The sequence below is a fragment of the Neodiprion fabricii genome, chromosome 6 (genome assembly GCF_021155785.1).
Source record: "Neodiprion fabricii isolate iyNeoFabr1 chromosome 6, iyNeoFabr1.1, whole genome shotgun sequence".
Lineage (NCBI taxonomy): Eukaryota > Metazoa > Arthropoda > Insecta > Hymenoptera > Diprionidae > Neodiprion > Neodiprion fabricii.
The window spans coordinates 6,395,547-6,401,546 of NC_060244.1; positions in this window are offsets into that span (position 1 = coordinate 6,395,547).

Below are 6,000 nucleotides of genomic sequence, written 5' to 3' on the forward strand. Positions count from 1 at the left end.
TAAACTCACGAAATTTGAGTTGTTAATTCTCGTACGGTTAGAACTCCCTTAACGTTGGCATTCGTCGGTTTTCGAAGGCGCCATCAAAAACTAGAATCTGAGGAAGAAACGATGAAATCGTTTGAAAATCAGGAACAGTTCATCAAACTTCTGCAAATGTTTGTGCCGATCTTAGATCGGGACACGAAAGAATCAAAATTTTTTCTTAATTAAATATTTCCCGTCCACAATGACATGGAATATTCGGTTCTTACGAACCGCGTTAAATGTCACTTATTTTTTACTAATATCAAACCCTGTACGCGTCGGAAAAAAAAGTCTCTGATTATTTATTTTGAAAATTGCGTCAAGTGCGTCGTTTTCACGTCAATGATGCGTATAATTTGATACCAACAATAAGTTTGCAAACATTGACTGACCGCGTAACATATTTTCAATATAACGCCCCATTGATCATATCAAATTTTGCAGCCTTTCGCCCCGCTTACGACCCTCCTATACTATAATAAGTTTGTGCGGATTATCCGTGGGTAATGACCCGTATCCCAGACGATTAACCTTCGTCGTGTCAAAATATTGACTCGAGACGATTGACGAGGTGTGAAAAGTTTACAGCAAATATATATTCTCGGCGTTTATCGCCTCCGTTTTCCCCGTGTCCACCGACACAAAATCCGTCCTTATTACACCCTCATCGTCGATCCATTTCCACCGGAAGGACCGAATGTCAGAATGTACGCTCCGCCTACGAAGTGCTTCGAGGGCAACTCGAGGCGGAGCTCGATTTCCGCTACGCTGCTCGCTGCGTATTTTACTCACGGATAATCTCCTCGTCGGTGTTTGCGTTACGTACTCTTTGAGATTAGGAGGAATTTTTTTTTTTTTTTTTTTTATTATAATTTTTTAGGATTTTTATCATTTCTCTGGACTAATTGTGGCCTGAATGTTACGTTTTGCCGGACTAAAAATCCCCCTGATGTATCGTACGTGTGCGGATTCTTTATTGGTCGACCCAAGAGGTGCCTCGTACCTGCGTGTGCGTAGAAAAAAAGACCGTTTTTCATCTACGAATTACCCGTAGAAGAAAGAATACTCGTATCTTTGCCGTGTTTTGATAAAATATAAATTGTTTGGTACACTGGGAGAAACTTTTAGTTCCGGTTACCGCTCAGTCTTTCAATATTTTCATTTTTTACCACAATCGAAGAATATAGTTGCTAGATTTTCGCGTAACTGTTGCGATGATTTAACGCTTGTGCAACGATAAATTGACGTTAAAGCCTTGTTTGACTAAAAAAGTAGAGTAAACCGAATAAACTGATTCGGCGTTGCAATAACCAAAAAAGGATCGACGACAGCGCAAAATGGTTAGGCGTACCTCGTTTTTCCTAATTCCAACAATATTCGGACAGTTTTTTTAACGATACTTGTTTTACTCAATTTTTCTAGTTACTGCAATAAATGAAATTTTTCCCAGTGTACGGTTCGACGGTTCGACTGGATTCATTTTAATATTTATATTATTATATCCATACTTATGGCTATTAGGATATATATGAGACCGTACTTGCGGTTATTTTATGTGACTCTCGGGAGAAACTAGAACGAGTATGCATGTTTTTTGCATTTCATTCGAATAGAGAACAGTTTTGCCGTGCAGAAGCGCATCTCATAGATTGTAGCTAAATATCCCAAATTGATAGAAATATTTCTGATATGAAAATAACTGAGGATCGAAGAAGAGGAAAAAATTATTACAAAAATCAACGTTGAATCCAAGATCGGGCATCAAGCACGCCCTTTCTTTGGCGTTCGCGTTGTGCTCACAAACCAGAATTTCGGGTCAGACATAAATGGCGCATACATTTTGTCTTCTCTTTTTTAGGGTGTATAAAGCTAAAAACTGGTTCTGACGGTCGAAAATTCGCTTAGATTTTACCGAGGCACGCACGGTAATCTCGATTATTTAAGACAGATATTTGCTTACAATTGCGACAATTGCTGTTGATTAAACGGAGGAAGAACAAAAAAAAATATCGTTTTCATACAAATATTCAGTGTAGATCAACAACCGTATTTACTTATTTCAGGCGAAACTCTGTTGTACGAACATTGCACTTCTCTGTCTTGAAAAAAAAAGAAAAAAAACGAACTCCGGAAAAATATTTATTTCAACAGTCCTCAGCACAAATTTGATTGTCTATTTGAAATGCAATTACTTCCATAGGAACAATCAAACATTTTGTTTGAATCGATAAATTATCCGTGCTTGCGGATTTGAGATATTAAATTACGTCGTGAAAAGTTAAAAATAGGAATATACTAGGGGGGAAACGAATCGTGAGAGATAAATTGTAAGTTTAGGTTGTTTCTGCAGTAGGATCGATCGTACACGCTTTGAATTGGCTGAAAACTTTACTTTGGTGTTATACACGAGGTATTAAACTGTAACATAGAGTACAGAGATAAAACAACCGACGGTCAGATAACGATTCGAGAGATGTAGAAGAGATATATAACGTCGTGTTATAAATGTATGTTTTCACCGCGTTATACGTACAAGTTGTACATTTTTCGCTCGTGTTTTCTATTTCCATAAATTTATTTTCTATCAACGATTCGTAAGCGGTACTTTTACCGCCGCGATGCGGACGCAATTTAAGCGACATATGTAATTCCATCAACGTCTAAACAATTTTTTTCCAACCCCCTCCTCCTATTTTCCGGCAAGATTAAACGCGAAAGCAGCTGAGAAACCTCCGTGCCAAATTCGGTTTACGACTCATATCGGTCACATCTCGAACGTTATATCTCGCCCACCTCGTACGCGTACCGTTCAATTAAATATTTTAATTGGCAGTGTATAAACAAGGCACCGAGTTAAGCGGAGTCAAATTTAATTAACTCGCAATTAGGGCCAACTAATTACACCAATTGTCTCGTACCAGTAGGCGTGCGAATAACAATGGGTATAACGGAATACGGGGGAGAAAACAGTTAAAGTACCAACGTAAAAATGGCTTCTGTAAATTTATCTCCTTACAAATCAAAGCGCATGCCGTAACAATTTAAACTGTACATCTCGCAAGAGAGAAAAATCCGTTCTGTACACGTATAAACGAAAACCTTTATCGGTATGTGTAATAACCTACACTCACTCCGCTTGCACGGCTTAACGCTGGCCTAATGGCTTCGGAATTAGACACCGTGAGGTGCGAAAACCGCCCCTTGGAAAATTGAAGCTTTTTCCACGATGTCGAATTCGGCTTAAAACATCACCGCGAATCGTCGGAAGGTTGTAAACGTTATTCACAATATCGAGGCCTAAGATCGGCGTGTAACTAGGCGTCTGCAAAACCAGCCGGATTTTAAATAGTAAGTTGTAAACTTTTAGGACCATAAAACAACACCGGTCTCGAGGGTCTGTTGTGTGCACACCGATGGGACGGAGTACCCTGCGTACGGAGAATCCGACCGTCCCTGCAATTTGCCATTGAATATTGATTAAAAATGGCGGAGGACCGCTCGGCAAAATGGTGCGAAAGCATAAAGTGTACCCGTAGAGGGTGAGTCCAGCTGTCGAGGGTCCTTTGTCCGGGTTTTCACATTTCTTCGAGGGACAACTTTACCACCCCAATGGAAATTTCACTCGTTCCCATCCTCCCGTCGTATAACTTCTACCTGAGTTATCGGTGCCCCACATCCCGATCACCTCGGTCATACTCAAGTGAAACTTGACCCTAACTGTATCGATGCGCACCGTGCGCCGATGAATAATTATCTCTTCGTGTCGAAAACAATTTGGCTTACCTGCGGGGGTCCGGCAATTCTCGTTCTATTATTATTGCCCGTTTCTACTCAACAAACAAATTTCATTGCTCCTAGTCATGCGTGCCTTCGATATTTACATCAACTCATTTGTCCACCAGCAGGCGAAACCTGACAATGGCCGAACAGAGCGGATAGCCGATATCCTTTTCAAGGGATCCTCTTACATCTTTATTTCCGATGTACATTACCAATAATGTATTCGTATTAGGGTGATCCTTATTTTCGACTATATCGAAATTGGTTTTAAACAAATAAACAGAAATTTCGTTAAAAGCTCTGTTTCAGCCCTCAATCTTCTCGCAAGATCTGTCGAGTTTGCCATTTAAAATGCACAAATTTTCACCCAACTTCAAGTACGTGACATGTGTTTGATCGTGGGACCGACTGTTGGAAAAAAATTTACAAACGTAAGAAATCAATCAGCATTGGTGCTACTATTTGATAAAAATGCCAACATCGACATCGGAGCATTTCGTGTCGATTGTACGCTGATATGAAACCCACGAATAGCGTCAAATTTTAAATGGCTGCAGTTGACGTGGAACGCTCCATAGTCGCACAAAATAAGTTTGGGAAAAAGACTTTGGCACAGCTACGTGGAGCAACAATTTAGATATTCACCCCACGACCATGCTAGGTAAATTTTTTACAGTTTCTACTCGGCATTTCGGTTGCTAGGAATCGTTGAATGGCCTTTAGTACGTCCTACGTCAATACCGGCGTATCTGTATACAATATTGTCATCCGCCAAGTCGAGTTCGAGCAATAAAGATTCTCGGCAATGGTCGGTCAAAGTTCGACGCAAATCAGCCGCAATGGCGAGTCGAGAATCGACGCTTTTTCGTTAATTCTGTAACACGATTTAATCGTCACGTATTTGGTATCATTCGTGTGTTGAGCTGCGATGATTTTCCTTTTTGAAATTGAAGAAGAAAGAAGGAATACTAATATTAAAAACGTTTTCGCTGTACGATGGTTCCTTTTTTATTTAGGAACTAATATTCTCTATAATTACACTGCGACCCGTTTTTTCGTACAGAGAGACAAGACGGTAGTGTTAAATATTTAACATTCAATATTGCACCGATATTAATTTGTAATCAGCAATTAACAACGATATCGAATCGATTACTATCGAAATAAATCCGCGCCATTACATTCGAAAAACAATTAATTTTCTCAACTAAACAACCCACGACTCAGTTCAATTGATCTTATCTACCAGATTTTTCATCAGTTTAGCTCGATTTGAAGCGAAAAATTCATTTCTAAGCTTTAGATTATGATATTTAATTATTTCTGTTTTTTTTTTCGTCTCTTTACCAATATTTAGAAATCAGTCGTAGCCTGTTAGAATATAGTAATTTGACAGGAACTCGATGTACTGCGACTATTTGATGAATCGTTCAAAACTTGACGATATTTCTAATGAAATTATAGTTACTCGATTATGTATTAAAAAGAAAAATTTAGCGATAATATTTCAACCCTGACATATATATATATAAAATATTGTATGTATTCCTAATGTTTGCAAAACAGGAATGTTCCGAACTTAACGTAAGAGCAGGAAATACGATCGTCACATCTGCCTTACAATATCGGTTACGACGTTTTTTTTTGTTTTTCTGCCCATAAAAAAATGATCGACTCCTCGTTTTATTTCTTTCTAAAAACTACGATCATCGTACACTTACTCGGGGCTTTCTATCAAACGGATTAAAAATTTCAGACCAAACATCGCACGCACCGATTACAGTCTCGACATAGATCCATAACTGTCGGCTGCGCCTTTAACATATACCTCATACATGTATGTATAATTTTCATAATTTGTCCGACAACCATTCGCCGATGTAAAATATGCGCATCGTTAATTTGCCAAGAATATATTTCTTCTTTTCCTTTTCAATGCTGTAAACTCCGGCGGCGATATTTTAAATTTCGTAAACAAAAAATAAAAAAAAAAAACAAACAAAAATAACAATTTCGTAGTCTATACCCAGATACATATACATTTAACATATATAGGCTTATATTATATGTATATGTATATATCCACCTATATTTCTTACCTCTTGTATAAATTACTATGCATTTATACCCAGATCGCGAGAACTGTTAATCGGGTCGTTAATTGTTTTTTTTTCTTCTCTCTCCCTCTCTCTC